The sequence below is a fragment of the Petaurus breviceps genome, unplaced genomic scaffold (genome assembly GCF_028583685.1).
Source record: "Petaurus breviceps papuanus isolate PSGF00001 unplaced genomic scaffold, PetGlider_PUasm1.0 220, whole genome shotgun sequence".
NCBI classification, from domain to species: Eukaryota; Metazoa; Chordata; class Mammalia; order Diprotodontia; family Petauridae; genus Petaurus; species Petaurus breviceps.
In genome coordinates, this window is record NW_027185876.1 from 5,596,653 (window position 1) to 5,620,373 (window position 23,721).

The 23,721-nt window shown below is 35.2% G+C and overlaps 1 protein-coding gene across 4 annotated transcripts in view; it reads left to right on the plus strand.

The window, feature by feature from the left end:
- The first annotated feature begins 1,143 nt into the window (after positions 1-1,143).
- SSX2IP (SSX family member 2 interacting protein) overlaps positions 1,144-23,721 on the plus strand; it is a 72,255-nt gene continuing 49,677 nt past the window's right edge. For all 4 annotated transcript variants that reach the window (XM_069094595.1, XM_069094596.1, XM_069094597.1 and 1 more), the window contains exon 1: positions 1,144-1,315. The gene's annotated coding sequence lies outside the window, so the exon portion shown is untranslated. The remainder of the gene's footprint in view (positions 1,316-23,721) is intronic.

A 23,721-nucleotide genomic window follows, 5' to 3' on the forward strand; every position in this document is an offset into this window, starting at 1 on the left:
CAGCTCGGTTTTCTTCTTCTCACTCTGTTCTGCATTTAGGCAAAATCTTGGATTTGAACAAAACTCCAAACCAGTTCTTAAGGTTGACGAACTTTTTTGTAATTGTCTCGATTTATTATTTTAGTTACAGCAAACTGCCAAGAATCATATTAAAATGTTAAACCTGCATTTTAATGCCTCCTCTTCCTTGTGAGTCCCTTGGCTTCAATAAAATTCACCATCCTTTGCATTTTACAAGGCATCCCGGATTTTTATTTTGAACTTCAGTCACTTTCTTGCCGTGTTCCTCTGTCCTCTTCTTTACGAGTCTTTCCTCTTGTTTCTTCACCCTCCAGAACAGACAGGGAGGCACATATAAGTGAAACGAAGAGAAGATTAGTTCATGTCATCTCTGTTCTTAATACTTGTGGCATGCCAAACCACGAACATGTGTCGATATAAACTTTTTTTATTGTGTAGGCATACTTTTGGCATCCCTTCTGTTTATACGACTCAGAGAAGTACATCTTTCATCCTCTTCAATTTTTCTTCTGTGCTTAAGTCGCTCGTATTTTCTTTCTCTGTCCTTTCTGGTCTATTTTAGGCGTGCCAACTTTTTCTTTCTGGGCTGTTGTCTGTATCCACGCATCCCTTGAGCCTGACCTAATTCTGGAAGTCAATTATTGTTGTCCTGTCGTTCTCCCTTTGCCAAAGCTCATGACTGGGCTCCAGAAAGAGGAAAAAACCACCTCGTCTCGAGTTGTTGGCGCGTGTTCACTTAGTCCCTTTGGAAAATGTGGCCAAGAAATGCCCTCTCTTCCGCATCCCGAGCAAGGACCTGAAGTGCGAGTTGAGCAGGGAATGGGAGAGCCTGGACAGCCTGCGCCGAGTGATTCACAGGATCTAACAGGTGCGTAGCTGCAGCTGCGCTCCCATCCCAAGCCTAGAGTGTAGGGAATAAGACTTTTCAAGAGGAGGGGGAAGGGGGTGGAGCAAATGGGGAGGCCCAATCAGGTCAATGTAGGCCGCCGTTATTCATCTCCTAGCAACCGAGGGAACCAATGGGAAGGAGCCTAGGTGGTGGAAGGCGTGGGGGAGGGGTGGGAACAGTTCAAACCTGCGGCCCTAGGGAGGGGAGGCAGAGCAGAAGGGGGCGGAGCCTAAACTGGGGAGACAGTCGAGGAGGCGGGGCCTAGAGAAGGGAGGCTCAGCCTGAGGCGCCTCATTCTTGGGCCTGGCAGTTGGGGATTGTAGCTGCTGAGGGGAGTCTGGTGGTCGCAAGGCGAGGAGCCCCCTCCCCCACACACCCCCCCGCCCATGGGGGGGGCCATGACTGGTGAGCGCCCCCCCCCTCAGGGTGGGGTCATTGTGATGTGCCCAGCAGGGGCCCAGGAGCATGGGTGGAGGGGGCGCTATTGGTTGGGGGGGGGGGTGGGGGCGGGGGGTGGGGGGCTGGGGTGGGGGTGGGGGGGTGGGAAGAAGTGTCTTCTCTGCGGCTGGGAATGCATCGAAGAGGGGGCAGGGCAGGGAGGTGAGTGTGGCCGCCGCCCTTGCACCTGGATCTCCGCCCCTCCCCCTCTGGGAGGCGCCGTTGGAGCCGTTGGCCCTGGGGGAGGGGGCCGAGGTCGGGATAGCCTCCTGCCCCCCCTCCCCTACCCCCATCCCCGCGCTGGGGGGGGGGGCCCGGGGCGCGAGAGGGGAGGGCTCCGGATGGGGGACTCCCCGGCTGGGGGAGGGGAGGGCGGGGGCGAGGAGCGGCCCCTGGAGCCCCTCACGACCCCCCACGACGGACAGGTGCCAGCCACCAGATGAGGGAAGGGCCGGGCATCGACGTGGGGGAGGCGGCGTGGGCACTGCCATCGCCTCCTTCCTTCCCGGGTGAAGGTGACAAAGGGCAGGCGGGCGGGAGAGCCCCTGCGGGGGCGGGGGGGCGCCGGCTGGGACCCCTTGGCGCCGTGGGGGGGCCGCCCTGGGAGGGCCGGGTCGCGGGCAGGGACCCTCGGCCGCTGGGATGCTGCTGTCGTAGCCCCAGCGATCGAAGCTGGCAGCTCCATGCCTTTCCAGCGGCCTGGACGAGGCGCGGCGGCGCGCGTGCTCGTGTGGGGCCGGGGGCGCCCCGGGGGACCCTCCCCCTTAGCCGGCCCCTCCCTGCGGCTCGGGGGAAGCCTCCGGTCCTGGGCTGCGCCGGGCGGAGGCTCGGGGGGGCCGCCAGGAGGCGGCTCGGCCCTGGAGCGGCAAGATGTGATAGTGGACTGCCGGGAGTCGTCCTGCTGCTGAGCTCCGAGTGCAGCGGGCTCCCGAGCAGTGTCGGGCGCCGGAGTAGGGCTCAGAGCGGGGCCGGGCTCGGGGGCCGCAGCCGGCAGGGGCCGCGGGGACGGGCCGGGGGCGGGGGGCTTGGGCCGGGGAGGGTGCGGGGCGTTATGTAAGGAGGCTCGGGGCTCTGAGAGCGGCGGTGCTGTGCTGCCGGAGCGAGTGCACGGCTCCGAGCCGAGAGCCGAGAACGTGCGGCGCCGGGGCTGGCAAGGTGCTCGCGGAGTGGTGCGAGGGCACGGCGCCGGCGTGCCAGCCGGAGTGCCGCGCTCAGAGAGCGACAGTGCTGTGCTGCACTAAGGGGTGCGCGGCTCAGCCGAGAGCAGAGAAGGGGCGGCTCTCTGGAGCCAAGGCAGCTCGTGGAGAAGGGCTGCAGGCAGCGTGCTCGAAGCCTCCCGGCATTGCACAGCCTTGGCCCTCTCTGGAGTAGTGGCGTGTTGGGAGAGAAGGGCGATGCGCAGAGCCCTGCAGCGCTGTGGTGGGGGGCCCCGAGGGCACCCAGCCCGGAGCAGAGAGGGCAGTACTGGCCCCCCAGGGAGTAAGGCCGGAGCGTGGAGGCGCCGTGTTGGGTATGCCACCCGGAGTAAGGCAGGGTGCGCTGAGTGCTGGAGTAGAGAGTGCCCCGAACCTTGGGCTAGCGAAGTGGTGTCTGCTCCTTCGAGTGGTCTGACCTAGGACTCCGTGGAGTACTGGGTGTTATGTGAGGAGGCAAGGTGCTCAGAGCGCTGCAGTGCTATGGAGGTGTGCCACGAGATGACACAGCCCGGAGCAGGGTGTATACAGTAGGAGCAATGTCGTGCTGTGGAGTAGGGCGGCAGTGTGCTAAGATGATGTGATGCTCCTTGGAGTAGTGTAGTACTGTATGATGAGGTGCTATGCTTACAGTACTGCCATAGTGTTGTGGTGTACCACTTAGAAGTATTGGCATGTATTGTATGATATTAGACTACTTGGAGTGATATGATATTACAGAATATGACAGAGTCCTGTAATATTATTATATACTATCTAAGAGTACTAGGATGGTGTACATTATGCTAGTTGGAGTATTGTAATATTATGTAATATGATGTTATACTTAGGCTACACCAGTGCTAATTATGCTCTACTGCTTAAGGCAATGCCATATAGTATTAGATGATACTGTCATTATGCTGCTCAAAGGAGTGTAATGATATTACATGATACATTACCCAGAGCAATGTAATATTATATAATGTGAAATTATACTAAATTCTGTAATAATATTATAACATGCTACTTAAGAGAACAGTAATGGCACCCATACTACTTGGAGTACTGTAGCATTATATAACACTTGCTTTTAGTACTGTAATAATATAATACTACTTAGAATACTGCAATATTATATGATATATACTATTATAAAACCTCAAGTACTATAATATAGTATAATATATTTAAGAGTTCTGTGATAAAATTGTTATACTATTCAATGCTATGTAATATTCCATACTAAGTGCTGTAAAATATATTAGACTTAGAGTACTATAATGTATACTACTTAGAGTACTATAAAGTATATAATATGTTGTTGTTCATTTATGTCTGACTCTTCATGACTCCAGTTGGGGTTTTCTTGGCAAAGATACTGGAGCGGTGTGCCATTTCCTTCACCAACTCATTTTACAGATGAAGAAACAGGCAAACAGGGTTAAGTGACTTGCCTGGCCTTCAGAGAGCTAGTGTTTGAGGTGAATTTGAACTCAGGAAGATGAATTTTCTACTCTGGACCCAATACTGCTTACATGGTGCTACCTAGTTGCCCCAGTATAACAAAGTTTTTTAATAATATAATGTATAGCATACTGTAATACAGTTAATACGTAGGGTAACATGATAATATATCGTACTACTTAAATGTTGTGTAGTATAACATAACAATACTGTACTATACAGAGTACTTCTTGGTTGGTGGTGGTTGTCTTTTGTTCTCAGAGAGGACCAGAATGACATCACTATGCTAGAGTCAAGTTACGGTGTATCTGACTGTGGCTGATCAGACCAGTACAAACTGGGAATGTTCTCTACCACAGGTCAGGCACAAATAGTCCAGGTGAACATTTGGGGTGGATTCTCTAAATTTGCACATGTTGCATTACTTCTGAGCTACTTCTATTCGCTTTGTCCATAGACCACCTCTGACAAGGGCATGCCATGCTGAGTACTATAGACAATACTATAAATAAATGTATGTGTATATACATATATAGCATAGAGTACTATAAAGTATATTTTAACATTATTCTCAGAATAGTATACTAATGATAGACTACTTAGAATACTTTAACACAATGTATTTAGATAATATTATATGATACTGTGATAATGTATATCATATACCATGTAATGTCATACAGTATAACATGAAGTATACGAAGAGTATATTACATAGAGTAGTGTAACAATGCAGTATACTGTTTAGAGTACTATAACATATTATTAGAGTAATGTAATACTAGATGATAGTGTATAGAGTGACTTACATTTATAGTACTGTAGTAGTATAACAATATACCACCTAGAGTACTATAATATATAGCATATTATACTTATAAGTTATACATATATATTACACTATATAGTGCTGTTATATACACAACTACTTAGAATATGGTAATCTATTTAGAGTGCTATAATCATATAATTTATAGCAATACAGTTATGTAATAATATGTAATGATAACTAGCATTCATATAAGGGCAAGATTTGCAGGGCCCTTTACCTACACTATGTGATTTGATTATGTAAGCTACTGCAGTAACTACTAAGGCTCACTTATTGTTATCCCTATTTTATGGAGGAAAATGGATAAGTTACTGGCTGTCCTAGGGTAACAATTACTATTCCCATTTTACAATTAGGGGAGCTCTGTGCAGGGTCATACAGCTAATAGAGGTATCTTAGGCAGAATTTGGTCTCAGTTCTTCTGACTTCTCAAGTCTGGCATTCTAACCACTATGCCACATGGCAGTCAATTTTAACTTCCTAGTTAATGTTACTATATTGCTTTGCACCTTTGTATTAAATGCTAAAGAGTAAAGGTATTTATTTGTGCTTCCAAAAAAATACTTTACATTTGTTTACTTTGTATTGTAAATACATGTACTCTTCCCCAAGTCCTGTATAGAATATAAACTCCTTGAGAGCAGAGAGTGTTTCATTTTTATCTTTGTATCTTCAACGTCTAGTACAGTGTCTCACACATTGTAGGTGCTTAGTGAAAGGTTGTTAGTTGATTGCTGATTCTGAGGTAATTGTGGTTTCTCTACAAGTATACCCTCAGTGAATCCTTAAAGATAATGAAAGAACCTGTAATCTTTAGGGATTTCTTAGACTTGAGTAACCCATGGAATTTAATTCCTAGCAATTTCAAAACCTAAGGAAAATATTTTGGGATTGGACCTGAATGATGCAGTGGACATGTTTTAGAAGGGTGATCACATCATTTTGGTGCGGTGTGGTGTAGTCTTGGGTGCTGGACTGAGAAATGAAAGACTTGGATTTACTAATCACAACTTAAGTACTGCCTATGTGACCTTGGGCAAATCATACCAAGCCTCAGGGTCTGCCTACTTTACTCTGTTTGGTTTGTTGAAATTAAGTGAAATTATGTAAAAGTAATTTGAATACTGAAATATTAAGACATCTGCCAGATTTAAATTTGATTTTGAAATAGAATGAATCCAACACTTGTAAAGAGACATAATTGATAAAAATACTACTTTTTAAAATTTACAACTTGTACAAAAAAAAGGCTTAAAAGACTTAATTGTGGGAGTTAAAAAAACACTGATGATTTGCAAGAAACATGAAGTAGATTTCGATGCATTAGGCAAAACTTAATAGAAGTGATGGATATATCAATACATAACTAGCAAGCTTAGCCTTTTCATCCTAACTAAATCAACAACGGATTAATCATCAAATAATTTGACATTTGTTTCTTCATGTCATTAGCACACTTGGAATGACATCAGGAACTGAGTTAAAAATTTTAACATTTTTTTGAGCGGTAAGATGGTTTAATCAAATCATTTTAAACTCTCTTCCCTATATGCACAGTGAGATAATACAACTACAGATTCAGTAACCTTATACAACAGCTGGAACAGAATTCTGCAAAGGTTTATTTAACTAGGATGATTTCAATGTGCTGAAGTGCTCATCATAAACATATTAGCACCTTTAAAGCACTTAATGTTCTAAACATTTCTCTGAAGCAGATCACAAAGATTGAAGCATTAACAGTTTTAAATTACCTGTCCAAGACTGGCGCAGGACCAAGATTATATTTTTTCCAAACACACATTTATACAATTAAGGCCCTAATGACTTTTCAGAACGTTGATTTAAATGGCTTTTCACTTAACCAAATTTGATCATTCCTGTTTTCCAGCTAGTTATTTTTAAAGTTTTTTTTTTTAAGGGGGTCAGAGAGCTGGAGATCTCACAAGAAAACTTGGAGATCATCTCACTATATAGATTAGGAAACAGGCCTAGAGAGCTTGATTGACATGTCAAAGTCATGGATAATAAAGACCAGAGCTACATTTCAAACCCAGGTGCTTTGATTCCAAATCCTGTTGCTGCTGCCACTGTTGATTGTTTCCCCAACAAATTAGTTACAGAAAATGAGTGAATTAGTATACATCCTTTTGATAGTTATTTTCACTTGAAAGAATAGCATTGTTATCATGACAGTAATTTTTGTGTGTGTGTGTGTTTTTTAAGTAATTCATTCACAAGGACCTTGAATTGTTTTAAAAACTTTGTCTAACTCAGAAAACTTAACAGGTACTTGAAGAAAAGTCACAACCCAACATTTAAGATACTGAAGAGAAAAATATGCCAAAATCACTAGGGGATTTTAAAAAGACAGAATCAGTTGGTGAATCTTCTAAACAGTGAGCATTTAAAATAGTTTTGTTGTTTAAACGTCACAAACCATAATCAAAAGCTGCTGTCAACTCTTGATTATTCAGTAATGATTTTCTGTTATGGGGCTTCTCGGTGGTTGTCTACTTACAGACTGAGTTCTAGGCTCCTGAAAGTAAAAGTTCAATTAGTAGGGAGTCACATGTCAGCATTGATGAGATGGGGTGTCAGAGGCTCAATTAGTAGGGAGTCACAGCATGGAAGAGATGGGGTGGCAGAGTATGTATGTCTTCCTGGATTCCAGTGATAAATATAAATTATTTTAAAATGGATCTTTTGGGTCCCTTCATTAGTGTGGATAATTGAGTTGGATGTTGTCAAGTAGAAGATATGGCAAATACATGCATAATTATTATACATGATAAATGTATGAGAGGTGGAGAGTGCTCTGAGAAGGGTAGTTCATTACTGATACCAGAGCAGACTTTTGGCATTTGAGTTGAACTTTAAAGGTTGGGTAGGAATTAATTGGTAAAGAGCTTATAGATAGCCCTCCTGAGCTCAGAAGAGAACTTTTTAGTGAGGAGAGAGAGAGAACATTCTAGGTACAGGGAAGAACAAAGGTATGGAGGCATGAAAGTACAGGGGGTATGGAAGTTCCATTTGACTGGAACATAGACTATATGGAAGAAAGTAGTATGACATCAGGCTGGAAAGCTGTCTAAAAGTAGCATGGATTGCCTTGGGAGGAGGTAGTGAGGGTTTTGATCATGGAAGCTTCATGAGATACTATAGACATAAAATTGACAGAACTTGTTGAATAGTTGGATATGAAAGGGAAGGAGAAAGAGAAGTCAGAGATAACACCAAAGTTTTGAATGTAGGATGCTCTGTGAATGGTGCTACCACAAATAGAAATAGCCAGAAGTGAGAAGGAGAAGGAAGCATAAGCTTGGTTTAGGCCACTGTTGCATTGAGATATTAATGGGGCTACATCCAGATGACTCACTTACGTGTTGTTAGAGATTTGGGTTTTGGAGTGAAAAGAAATGGCAAAACCAGAGACTAAAAAGATGAAGATTCATCTGTGAAGAGGTAGATGATAATTGGAAATTAATACTGGTAAGAGAAGACAACTGAACAAATATTTTTGGAACACTAACATTAAAGGGTTGAAAATGACATGGGGCCTATGGAAAAAAAAAACAAGATGGAGGAGAGAGTTGCTATTTCTGAAGGTAGGGCATTAGAGTGATCTGGAAGTTGTTTTGAAGTGTGAAACATTTTTGAGAGGTCAAGAAGAATAAGAATTGAAAACAGAGGAATTAGATTTATTAATTATTAAGTCAGTAGAATCATCAAGAGGGCAGTTTCTATAGAGTGGTGGTTGAAGGGAAGCCAGATTGCAAAAGGTTGAGTCAGTGGGTAGTAATAAATGGATAAATAACTCTTTTGGAGAGTTTGGCAGTGAAGGAGGAGAGATGGACGGGACGAGAATCAGCATGGTGTAGTGGCAAGAGCACTCCTTTTGTAGAGAGATCAACTGAACTTTGGACAAGTCCTTCTAACATTTTTAGGATTCACTTCTGTAAAATGAAGAGTTGATCTAGATGGCCTCAAAGTTCCATTCAGCTCTAAAATTTTATGATGTGCATCTTTTATCTCATTGAATGCCGCTTTTCTTATCTCTAAAATGAAGAGAATACTTATCTTCCTCAAAGGGTGATTCTGAGTAAAACACTTTATAAATTCTGGATAAATCATTAGTGTTCAGTGGAAGGCTGCTTTAGGAGTGGCAGGAGCTTGTCATATATATATAATAACTGCTAATATTTATATAGTCCTTTAAGGTTTGACAAAGTACACATAAATCTCATTATTTAAATTTTTCAAATGAAGAAATTGAGACTGAAAGAGTTTGAGATTTGCCCAGCATCACACAAATAGTATGTAATTATGTTAGGTAGTTTCGTTATTTTAGGTAGCTAAGTGTGTGAGAGATAGTAGGATTTGAACTTGGGTCTTTCTGATTTCAAGTTAGAAACTTTTATTTACTTAACTCCAAATGGGGAAAGGCCAATGCAGAGAGCTTAAAGGTATGGGGGAAAAAAGAGGGAATGATTATTGGAATAAATCGAGGTAAAAGAAGATAGGAGTTTTTGGAATAAGGATGCCTTTACCTCTGAGATGGATTCAAACAGAATTTGCTTTATAGAGAATAGTGTTAAAGTGAGGTTCACATGTTTTTTATTATTGTAATAATTAAATACTCACTGTACTGAAGCAGGATAGAGCCTAAAGAATTATATTTATGACTTCTATTCTTTGGGGCTAGGCTTGTTCTGCTTACTTAACTACCTTAGTAAATATCAACCTTATTTAAAAGTGTGAGAGTTATTTTCCCTTGTGTGAAATGGAAAACTAGTATAAATGTTAAAAAAAAATGTTTGCTACTTAATATAATTGAACCAGAAGATAAACCCCAGTACCTTTCCGAATGGAAGTATAAACGCAAGTACAGCTTGTTGATTGCTTTATGATATTTAAAAATCTTGATGTTTTGGGGAGATAAGGCTTACTGCTATCCTTACTTTTATAATGGCAGTTTTTAGTTTATTTTTCTATGTATAAAATGGCATACTTTTGTTTTTTTCTACAAAATTAACTCACCTGTACGAGCTGGCTTTTAAATAAAACTAACCTACATTGAATTAAAATAAAATCTCTTGTAGGTATCATTGTTAGATGACAAAACAGTCAAGTTCGCTTGCAGAATTGGAGAGGACCTGGCTTTACCTGGAAAGTTGTTCTCCCTGTACCCTAAGTGATAAATGGCTGCCCCCCTGAGGTCAGATGGCCCGGGGGCAGCCTTGGACAGCGCTCTCTCTTTGTTAGGCAGCTTTTCCTTATGGCCTCCTGAGGTTTTTCCTCCCTGCAGCTTCATGGAATTGCACCTGGGGCCAGGCACAATACACCTACTCCTCTTTTTGACCATATCATTCATATGTCACTAAACTGAGTTATGTGGGTAGTTGTAGTTCTGTATCCAATCCAGTAAATGCCTAAGGAGTGTTTGTCACCAGTTAAAAAGATAACTGTAGAAACTGTCTATTTTCCTGTTGAGTACTGTTATAAAAATAGAGGACGGTTTTCTATGGAAGTTTGTTCCCAGATGATTACTATGTGCCCAGTACCATGTTAAGTAAGGAAAAAAATATGAAAGAAAGATAAAAAGCAATATTGCCCACAAGGTAGTATAATAGCAAGGGAATAAAAACTAACATTAAAAAAATTAGTAGGAAGAAACAATATAATGAAATGCTGAGAATTCTTATATAATCCTTAGGTTACTTAGGAGTTCATAGAAAAGAGAAAGGAAAAGTACAGAATTCTAAAAATTAGATTAATTTAGAAATTCAGTTTTTCATTAGAAACAACATTGAATATCAACAGCAATATTCTATGAGGAAAAGTGATTGAGAGTGAACATTTATTGAATGCTGAGGGAGATTTGGAAGCTCTTGTGATATTTTATCCATTAATATTAATTTAAATGTAAATAATGAGTTTAAATGTAAAATTCTTTAAAAAAAATCATTGTACAGAGGTCTCACTGTTTCCAGAGTTTTACCCTGTGAACTGAATCATAATCTTAAATGAATTCAACATCCTCCTTTTTTCTCTTAAATGTTCTTTTAAGGACTGCAAAGAACAAAGGTGAGATAGCATGGCACAGAAGATAGAGAACCAAATTTAGGTTTAGTCCTGGGTCTGAGAATATGGGCAAGTCATTTAATCTTTTGATACTCCCTAAGCAACTATGAAATCCTAAAATTCTGAAGAGTCAGCTGTTGAGGGTGGTAGTGTTCCTCATGCTGATGAAGTTAGAGATTCAGTCTGAAAAAGAATAATCAATGCTGTTTTTGCTTGACCATTATAGCTTAGCAATGAATGATAATTTCTTAGAGATCATTTAGTCTAGTTGTCCCCATTTTACAGTTGAGGAAACAGATGCCCAAAGAGGGTAGGTGATTTGTCAAAGGTCACAATGTAACTAGATTACAGAGCTTGGGTTCACATGAGGGCTTCTTAATTTGTGGTCCCTGGATAGATTTTTTTTGGGGGGTGGGGTGGTCTGTGAACTGAAATAGAAAAAAATTTTTTTATGTTGATATATATTTGGTTTCCTTTGTAATTGTTTTAGTTTATCATTTAAAGGCATTCTGAAAAGAGTTTCGTAGACTTCATCAGACTTCCAAAGGGATCCCATGATAAAAAAAAACCATTAAGAATTTCTTGTCTTCTATGAATATTATTGTTAAATTCTACCTTAAAAAAAACTTCCATTGAGTTAATAGCTGTAAAAACACAACACTCAGGGTTTTTTCAACATGTTTTCCTTACGTTCTCATTTGATCTTCCTAACTACCTTGTGAGGTACATACAGCTGTTATTATATATTCTCTTTTCATAAGGAAACTGAGGTTCAGAGAAGAGATTTGAACCCAGATTTCTCCTGATTGAGAGCCCAGCACTCTGGTCTGATCCTTGAAAGTTCCAAGTCCTATCTTTCATTCCATTATAAAAAACAACCCTCTCCCAAAACCCCACATCAAACCCCATTGTTTTTAAGCTTAAGTATCTTTGTTTTGTTGTAGTTTTTATTCGTTCATTTATATCAGTTTGTTTCCAGTTTTAAGTTTATCACAAAGCCTGATCCTATGTGCTTTTCTGGGGAGTTTGTATTGTAAGAATTTTCTAAATATCAGCAATATCAATATTAAAATCTCTATTCCCTATGTTTTTCCTTTTAAATTTGGATTTTTGCATAGGGGGGTTTTGTTACATGGGACACACAATTTAGAAAAAGGATTAAATTGCTTGTAGAGTTTTTCTACTCAGAACAGTTCTCTCACCAAAAATTCATGAGCCCTGCTATAGGGTTGCTACTTTCTTTGAACTGAACAGTTATTATCTGTACTCAAAATATATTTTAGTCTAAAACACTTGAGTATTTGATATTGTTTAAGAATTGTTTGTGATATTATAGGAGCTGGTCCTGCCTTAACCTTGGAAATTAAAATGTTTACTGACTTTTTGGGAGAGGGGCAGTGTTTTTTATTTCTATAAAATTTTAAGATAAATATTCTAAACTCAGGATTAACAATAATTTAGTTTTATGCATTGATATCCTTTTAAGATGTTAAAAACTATAAATGTAGTGCTTCCTGTATTTAAATTTTGCCCTGATAATATCTAAAATTCATTTTGGTTCTGTTAGTTTTTGTTGAAGCAACAGATACAGTAAGTTAATTGCTTAAAGCCAAATTAGTTTATAAGAATCTAGACCAGAATCCAGATATGTTAACCTCCTTCTCAAGTATTATTTTCACTACTAGTTGTTTATATAAATGATATTATCCCTAGAAATTTTAAAATCCCATATCAGTTTATTTTTCTAGTAGCTGGCCTGTGTATATTCAGACATGCAAATAAACTTAATAGTATAATATTCAGAGAATTAAATCTCCTAAAATATTATATATACATGTTATATATTTATATAACTACATACATTCACACATATGTACAAATAATTTATCCCAACACAAAATAAATGATATCGAATTATCCAGTATTTTGGGCTAATTGTGCCATTGCCACTATTAATTGGAATGGATGACTAACAGCTGTACTCCTTGTGTTTTTCACTATTGGAATCATCTTAGTTGTTAATCAAGAATATATGAGATATTTGCTAAAATGGACAGGATTCTTGTCCTAGGAGTTGACCATATTTTATGATTCACAGAGCATCTGTAATAGAGTTGATAATTTCTAGGAGAAAGGATACTTGGTTTTATAAAGAACACAGCTTTCTACCGAACAGTGAATGTTGTGAAAAATATCACTTATTCATATCCCTCATCCCAGGGGCAGTTTGAAATTATTTTACCAACATTTCAATCTTTTGAGTTGCTTTCTTTCTCATTTAGAACTTAAATATAAATATGATATCTGGAAAGATAGGCATTTCCTGATTACATACCTTCTTAATTTTTGATGAGGAAAAAAACAGTCCTTAGCTCTTTGATTTGAAAAGATGATTTTTGTTTTGTTTCATTTAGTACAGTTAAGAGGTTATCTTTTAGAGGACACTAAAAGCTGCGAACTTGTTTACTATTCTAGTAGCTTGTTGGAGTAATGTTGTAAGGTAACATGCATTTTTTTGTGCAATAATATTTTTAAATGCCCTAATATTGTTGCAATTCACAATTGAACTTTATTTTATATTTAATTTTCTATATTGTAAGTCAGTACTCTCTGGAACTTAGTTTTTATAGTTTAGTGAACTCTCTCTTTTTCCCAGATAGTCTAACACTTTGGTAAGTAACTTTGGTTTAAGTATTTAAGCAGAGGTTAGTGTTTTGCTCTTTGTGAAATAGCCTGTGAAGTGTTTGAAGGGGCCAGATGGTATAATGTGAACTGCAATGCAGTGCTATGAAATGTTATCATATGGTGCTTGATTTTTGAAGCCCATTTTAGAATTAAAATTAAGTAGGCAGTTACTGCTTATGTTTAAATTTGTTATTTATTCACAACCATGTGAACTTGAAATAAGCTCTTAAAGCAGTGTATTGTTTCTGTTAAAACTAGTAATCAGGATGCTACTTAACTGTTCTGCTGATCTTTTAGTTTGTTAGATGTGGGGAAAGTTTGGGTATGAAGAGTACAAGAGAACTGTATATAGTATAAGGGATGATGCTATTTTATTTTCCTGAGATAGATTTAACCCAGAAGTTATTTCTTTTTATTGTACTATTTGGTGACTATTTGGTTTTGTACACAGTGTGCCCTTATTATTAAATGTTTTGGGTAATACAGAAAATGCAGAAGGGACGGGGTTATTCTCTTTAAAGGCACTTATAGTCTAGTTGGTAAGATAAAAAACTAGTAACTGAAACAATTAGTGAAAAGAGTCCAACTGATTGTAGCTATATGTGCACAGTAATACAGAGAATGCAGAAGTACATTCATTATTGGGCTGGAGTAGCTGGAAAGCCTTGTGAAGAAGGTTGTAGCCAGTATGGTTAGGTAGGATTGTGCAGTGTAGATACAAGCAAAAGCCTAGAGACTGACTGGAATAGATATATGGCATATGTGGAATTCAGTGAGGAGGCCACTCAGAAGTTAGAGGCACATGTTGTGATTTTGGTCATGTGGATGGGGTTTTGAAGGAGGCTCTTGGACAGCCAGGTAGAAGAAATAAGACATGATTTATGTAGTGCGGTTTAAATTGATGGAGTTCTATCAGGTGACAGGAATGGTGTATTTGGTCTGTAAGAGAGAAATAGATTTGATGTGGACGGTGGTAGTAGTAATATGAAGGGAGATAGAGTTTTGGAAATGTTCAGCTTGAAGTGAAGGTACATGCAAGCAGAGATACCTTTAGGCACTAAAAATTAGGTTAGAATGCAAATGGAAGGATATGGAGTTAGGAATCATGGGAGAGTATGTAGTTAGGGCAGAGGATCAAGGACAGACTTGAAAAGGTACTTGTGGGACAGAAAGAAGAAAGACCAATCAAGCCTCATGTCAAGTCATGTGAAAAATCTGTTGTAATGGTGCAGCACTCTTTTTTTTATTTTTTAAATTAAAACGTTTTTTATGACTCAGTCCATTTTTCTCTCCTCCCCCAGCCCCTTGGTAAAAAAGAAAAACAAAACCCTTACAACAAATATGTATAGTCAAGCAAAAGAACCTGACGTGGCAAGGTTCAAAGACTATTTCTCATTTTTTGGTACAGCAGTAATTAACTTGAGTTCCACAACAGAATGGTTTTTTCTTGTAAGTTTATAAACATATATTTTATCTTTAGTAGTCATTACGTCCATGCTTGCTCTTGCACAGACAAAAAGTAAAAATAATGCTTTATTCCAGCCTCTGTTAAATTTTTATGAAATGGATTTCTGTTTTTTAGTAATACATTTTAAACATAGTACTTTAGGAAATGAGAAATATAGTAATATTGTGAAGATTCTTGTTTGTAGAGTAGCATAGAAATGCCTTTTTCTCTTTTTAAGCAGTGAGTGGCTTCCTGGCTAAAATAACTCAAACATTTTCTAGTTTACTTGTTTTAATTTAAATATGTATATTCACATTTTTCTCATACATTTCAAGCTACCTTTTACTCTAATTCATTTCAGTCACTAAGTGCTTAGGACTTTTGCTTGGAATAGACAGAAATGAAACAGACCTGCCTGCAGGGAACATGCATTCTGGGGGGGGGGGAGGTGTGAGAATTCTGGTAACCAAAGTAAAGGTGGTGGGGTGGAGACAGGATATCATTAACAACTGGGAACATCTAGAAAGGTCCCTTGAAGGTTGTCACTTGAACCTAGAAGGGAAGTGAAGGTGATGAAGGGAGAATATTCCAGGTTTCAAGGGGTTGAAGGAAGGGAAAGGAGAGAACTGTACCAGGGAAAGGAGAAGAAAAATGGAATACTTTGTGTATTCCCATTCATTCAACAACTATTTCCTGAGTCATCTTAGTAGCTGTGGTGCCCTGTATTCTTTTTGAAAGATTGAGATATAAGGCCTTAGAGGAACTCAGTCCAGGAGGAGGATAGGAGAGTAACTTTTATTCATATGTTAATATAGCATGTAGCTAATGGCTTATGAATTAATTAAAATTCATTTCTTAAGCATTTACCATGTTTAAAGCACTGTGTGGTAAGCCCTGGATGTACAGACTGAAAAGCCAGACAGTCCCTGTCTTAAGGAGTTCCCATTATAAAGGGGGGCTAGGGGTGAGAAGAACACAATATAGGTTTGAGCTACTAGAAAGATTTTCAAAGTTGGAAAGGGACATCAGATATCATCTAGTAGTCTACTCTTACTCTCAGTGCAGGCAGGGGTCCCCTCCCTCTATGGTTTCCCAGATGGATGGTGTGGAGTGTTTGTGTGTGTGTGTGTGTGTGTGTGTGTGTGTGTGTGTGTGTGTGGGGAGGCGGGGAGGGAATTCCACAATCTCTTGGCTAATCTCACAATCTTTGGAAACCCTACACTCCTGTCTATAGCAGAGCAGGTTGACCCTTAACATCACTGCTTAGTTCTTATTGTTGTAAACTTTTCCTTGTGTGGAATAATAATCTCTTTACTTATAAATACCTTCCCATTCCTGCTAAATTCATGTACCGAGGGCCACGCAGAACAAATCTTGGGGGTACCATATAATTTGAGAAAGAATTGCTATATAGTTTTCAGTTTATTTTGCCCAGTACTATTGGAAGCAATCTTGTAAATTTTTTTTCACCTAAAAATGGTGCTAAATTTTAAAAAATCCATTATTTTTGAGAAGAAATGGCCCAAATAGCCATGTTTTTTTTCATTAAACATGAACTATGCAACTTTACCATTGTTGTTCATTTCATACTTTTTTACTCTGAAATAAAGGTTAAAGGAATATAAAAGGTGGTAAAAATGTATACTCTGAAACTCTACAAAGATGGACTTGGAGTAATTTACTCAGTGAGATTTTTCTGGACCCTGTAATTCAACGATTTGAATCTGTGGGAAAAAGTGCTTTGGAACTTAGAAGGTTATGAGAATGCTGTGTGACTGTCTGCAACAAAACCTTACCTATGCCATTGCAAATACAAGAGAAAGAGGATACCTGTTTTCTTTTCTTTTAGGATTTCTTTGTAGATCGATTTTCTTTACTTTATTGCCATTTCAAGCATAAAAATAGTTACTTTGGACTCCCTACCTGTGTTTGAGATGGATGAGGAAAATATTTTTAATAAAGAAGAATTCTGGATTCTTAAGGACTTTTTTAAGTAGTTTTTTTCTTTGAATCATTTTACCATATAATGTATCTTGAGCTCCTAAGGAGAATATAATATTAGAACTCTGTAACATTTGTTATTATATTAATTAGTATATACATATATGGTGTGTATATATGCATATTGTATATATTTCTATTCATACATACACTACCATGCCCTTCAAATAAAATTATATACAACACATGCTTAATATGATGTGATTAGTTTTATGGTATTTTTTATGAAATTTTAGGGCAAAATGATTTTGTGACTTTGGTATATCTTTTTAAGGAGAGATTTTTGTTTATATGATAATGAATCTTGAACTTCTGAGTATAAAAATCTTATAATAGGATTCTATTATTAGAAAAATTAGTGTATATGTACATGCATATATGTTTGTATGTATTATATATATGCACACAGCATCATGCCCTTGCAAATAAAATGATATACAATGAAGAATATGATGTGATCTGTTTTACAGTAGGATATAAAAATCTTGTTATAATAGGATACTGTTATTACACAAATTAGTGTATATATGCATACATGCATATATGTATATATATATATATATATATATACAAACAGCATCATGCCTTTGCAAATGAAATTATATGCAATGAATAATATGGGATCAGTTTTACAGTATTCTGAAGCTATTAAGACAAACATTGTTTGGCATTATGAAATTTTTTAAGTAGTTTTTTTTTCTTTAAATCATTTTATCATCACAGTGAATCTTGAGTTCCCAAAGAGTATATATTAAAACTCTGTAACATGTTATTATAATAATTAGTATATGTATATATGTATGTTGTATACATTTATATGAGTACATGCACTACCATGACCTTCGAATAAAATTATATATAACAAATGCTTAACATGATGTGATTAGTTTTATGTTATTTCTTCTGAAATTTTTAGGGCAAAATGATTTTGTGACTTTGGTGTATCTTTTTAAAGGAGAGATTTTTGTTTATGTTAAAATGAATCTTAAACTTCTGGGTAGAATATAAAAAATCTTGTTATACGATTCTATTACAAAAATTAGTGTGTATATACATAAATGCATATATGTTCATATATGTATTTATATATGCATAGAGCATCATGCCTTTGCAAATGAAATTATATACAATGAATGAGTAATATGTGATCAGTTTTACAGTATTTCTTTTGAAGCTATCAAGACAAAATGATTGACATTATGAATTTCTTTCAAGTATAGAGTTTTTTTCCTTTTTTTCCTTTAAATCATTTTATTGTATAGTGAATCTTGAGTTCCTAAAGAGAATATAATATTAGAACTCTGTATCATGTCATTACATTAATTAGTATATACATATATGGTGTATATGTATATTGTATACATTTATATACATACATATACTACCATGCCCTTCAAATAAAATCATATATAACAAATGCTTAGTATGATGTGACTAGTTTTATGTTATTCTGAAATTTTTAGGCCAAAATGATTTTGTGATTTGGCATATCTTTTTAAAGGAGAGATTTTTGTTTATGTTATAATGAATCTTGAACTTCTGAGTAGAATATAAAAAAACCTGTTATAATAGGATTCTGTTGTTACACAAATTAGCGTGTATATACATACATGCATATATTTTTATATATGTATATATGCACACAGCGTCATGCCTTTGCAAATTAAATTATATACAGTGAATGAATAATATCTGATCAGTTTTACAGTATTCTCAAAATGATTGTTTGGCATTATGACATTTTTAAGTAGTTTTTTTCTTTAAAACATTTTATCATATAATGAATCTTGAGTTTCTAAAGAGAATATAATATTAGGACTCTATATAATGTTATTACATTAATTAGCATATACATATATGGTGTGTATGTAGTTTATATATATACATACATACACATACACACATAAATATACTTCCATGCCCTTCAAATAAGTTATCAATAACAAATAATTCATTTGATTTGATGAGTTTTATGGTATTTCTTCTGACATTTATAGGGCAACATGATTTTGTGACTTTGGTCTATCTTTTTTAAAGGAGAGATTTTTGTTTATGTTATAATGAATCTTAAACTTCTGAGCAGAGTGTAAAAATCTTGTTATTGGATTCTATTATTACACAAATTAGTATATATATACATACGTGCATATATGTTTATTTGCACACAGCATCATGCACTTGCAAATAAAATTATATACAGTGAATAATATGATGATCACAGTTTTACTGCATTTCTTCTGAAGATTTTAAGACAAAATGATTCTTTGGCAGTATGAATTTTTTTAAGTAGAGAATTTTTTTTTCCTTTAAATCATTTTACCATATAATGAATCTTGAGTTTGTAAGGAGAATATAGTATTAAAATTCTGTCACTTTTGTTGTTATTACATTAATTTATATATATGGTATACATGTATGTGCATATTGTATACATTTGTAAATATATATACTTCCATGCCCTTCAAATAAATTACATAAATACTTAATATAATTTCATGAGGTTTATGTTGTTTCTTCTGAAATTTTTAGGGCAAAATGATTTTGTGACTTTGGTATGCCTTTTTAAAGGACAGATTTTTGTTATAATGAATCTTGAACTTCTGTGTAGAGTTTTAAAATCTTGTTATAATAGGATTCTATTATTACACAAATTAGTGTGTATATACATACATGCATATATATTTATATATGTATTTTTATATATAAGTACACACCATCATGCCTTTGCAAATGAAATTATATACAATGAATGAATAATATGATGTGATCAGTTATACAGTATTTCTTCTGAAGCTATTAAGACAAAATGATTGTTTGCATTATGAATTTAAGTAGTTTTTTTCCTTTAAATCATTTTATTGTATAGTGAATCTTGAGTTCTTAAAGAGAATATAATATTAGAACTGTATCATGTTATTACATTAATTAGTATATACATTTATTGTGTATATGTATATGCATATTGTGTACATTTATATACATAACATGGACTACAATGCCCTTCAAATAAAGTTATCTTTAACAAATTCTTAATATGATGTGACTATTTTTATGTTATTTCTTCTGAAATTTTTAGGGCAAAATAATTTTGTATCTTTGGTATATATTTTTAAAGGAGAGATTTTTGTTTATGTTATAATGAATCTTGAACTTATGAGTAAAGTATAAAAATCTTGTTATAATAGGATTCTGTTGTTACACAAATTAGTGTATATATACATACATGCATATATTTTATTTAAGTGTGTGTATATATATATATGCACACAGCATAATACCTTTGCAAATAAAATTATGTACATTGAAAGAATGATGTGATGTGATCAGTTTTACAATATTCTGAAGTTTTTAAAACAATGATTGTTTGGCAGTAGGAATTTTTTAAGTAGAGTTTTTGTTCCTTTAAATCATTTTATCATATAATGAATCTTGAGTTTGTAAGGAGAATGAAATATTAGAATTCTGTCACATTTGTTATTATATTAATATATGGTGTATACGTATGTGTATATTGTAAATATTTATAAACATATATACACACACACACATACATACTTCCATGCCCTTCAAATAAATTACATATAACAAATACTTAATTTGATTTGATGAGTTTTATGGTATTCTGAAATTTTTAGGGCAACATGATTTTGTGATTTTGGTATATCTTTTTAAAGGAGAGATTTTTGTTTATGTTATAATGAATCTTGAACTTCTGAGTAGAGTTTTAAAATCTTGTTATGATAGGTTTCTGTTATTACACAGATTAGTGTATATATACACATACAAGCATACATGTTTATTTAAGTGTATCTATATGTGTGTGTGTGTGTGTGCGCACAGCATCATGCCCTTGCAAATGAAATTATATACAGTGAATGAATAATATGATGTGATCAGTTATACAGTATTTCTTCTGAAATTTTCAGGGCAAAATGATTTTGTGACTTTGGTTAATCTTTTTAAAGGAGAGATTTTTGTTTATATTACAATGAATCTTGAACTTCTGAGTAGAGTATAAAAATCTTGTTATAATAAGATTCTGTTATTACACAAAATTATTGTACCTATACATAAATATATTTTATTTGTGTGTGTATATTATTATATATTATTATGTGTGTATATATGTACACAGCATCATATCTTTGCAAATAAAATTATATAAAATGAATGGAAAATGTGATCAATTTTACAGTATTCTAAAGTTTTAAAAACAAAATGATTTTTTGGCAGAATGATTTTTTTAAGTAGAGAGGTTTTTTTTTTCTCTTTAAATCATTTTATCATATAGTGAATCTTGAGCTCCTAAGGAGAATATGTATTAGAACACTGTAACATAAGTTATTTTATTAATTAGTATGTACATATATGGTTTATATGCATATGGTATATATTTATATACATACATACACCACCATGCCCTTCAAATAAAATTATATATAACAAATGCTTAACATGATGTGATTAGTTTTATGTTATTTCTTCTGAAATTTTTAGAGCAAAATGATTTTGTGACTTTGGTTTATTTTTTTTTAAGGAGAGATTTTTGTTTATGTTATAATGAATCTTCTGAGTAGAGTATAAAAATCTTGTTATAGTAGGATTATTTTATTACCCAAACTAGTGTATATATACATACATGTGTATGTTTATTTATATGCACACAACATCATGGTCTTGCAAATAAAATTATATACAGCGAATAATATTATGTGATCAGTTTTATAGTATTTCTCCTAAAGTTTTTAAGACAAAATGATTATTTGGCATTTAGAAATTTTTTTAAGTAGAGAGCTTGTGTTCCTTTAAATCATTTTATCATATAATGAATCTTGAGTTTGTAAGGAGAATATAATATTAAAATTCTGTCACATTTATTATTACATTAATGAATAGATATGGTTTGTGTGTATGTGCATATTGTATATATTTATAAACATATATACACTCCCATGCCCTTCAGATAAATTATATATAACAAATACTCAATTTGATTTGATGAGTTTTATGATACTACTTCTGAAATTTTTAGGGCAAAATGATTTTGTGACTTTGGTATATCTTTTTAAAAGAGACATTTTTGTTTATGTTACAATGAGCCTTGAACTTCTGAGTTAAGCATAAATCCTGTTATAATATAAAATCCTGTTATAACAGGATTCTGTTATCTCACAAATTAGTGTATGTATACATATAGGCATATATGTTAATTTATGTGTATATATGTGCATGCAGCATCATGCCCTTGCAAATGAGATTATATACAGTGAATGAATAATATGATGTGATCAGTTACACAGTATTTCTTCTGAAGCTGAGACAAAATGATTATTTGGCATTATGAAATTTTAAAATAGTTTTTGTTCCTTTAAATCATTTTATCGTATAGTGAATCTTGAGTTCCTAAAGAGAATATAATATTAGAACTCTAACATATGTTACTATATTAATTAGTATATACATATGTGGTGTATATTTATATGCATATTGTATACATTTATATACACAATACAATACCATGCCTTTCAAATAAAATTATATGTAGCAAATGCTTAATATGATGTGATTAGTTTTATGGTATTTCTTCTGAAATTTTCAGGGCAAAATGATTTTGTGACTTTGGTATATCTTTTTAAAGGAGAGATTTTTGTTTATGTTACAATGAATTTTGAACTTCTGAGTAGAGTATAAAAATCTTGTTATAATTGGATTCTGTTATTACACAAATTAGTGTAAAATATATACATGCATATATGTTTATGTATTTCCTATATATATATGCATGCAGCATCATGCCCTTGCAAATAAAATTATATATAGTGAATGAATAATAAGGGATCTGTTTTACAGTATTTCTTCTGAAGTTTTTAAAACAAAATTATTGTTTGGCAGCATGAGTTTTTTTAAGCAGAGAGTTTTTTTCTTTAAATCATTTTAACATAATTAATCTTGAGTTTGTAAGGAGAATATATTAAAATTCTGTCATATTTGTTATTACATTAATTTATATATATGGTGTATATGTATGTGCATATTGTATACATTTGTAAACATATACACTTCCATGCCCTTCAAATAAATTATATGTAACAAATACTTAATATGATTTGATGAGGTTTATGGTATTTCTCTGAAATTTTTAGGGCAAAATGATTTTGTGACTTTGGCATATATTTTTGAAGGAGAGATTTTTGTTTATGTTATGATTAATCTTGAACTTCTGAGTAGAATATAAAACTCGTTATAATAGGATTGTTATTAAACAAATTAGTGTATATATACATACATGCATATATGTTTATATATGCACACAGCATCATGCCCTTGCAAATAAAATTATATACAATGAATTAATAATATGTGATGTTTTACAGTATTTCTTCTGAAATGTTTAAAACAAAATGATTGTTTGGCTGTATGAGTTTTTTTAAGTAGAGAGGTTTTTTTCCTTTAAATCATTTTATCATATAGTGAATCTGGAGTTCCTAAGAAGCATATTAGAACTCTGTAACATTTTTTATTACATTAATTAGTATAAACATGCCATGTATATGCATATTGTATACATTTATATACATACATACACTACCTTGCCTTTCAAATAAAATTATATATAACAAATGCTTAATATGATGTGATTAGTTTTATGGTATTTCTTATGAAATTTTAGGGCAAAATGATTTTG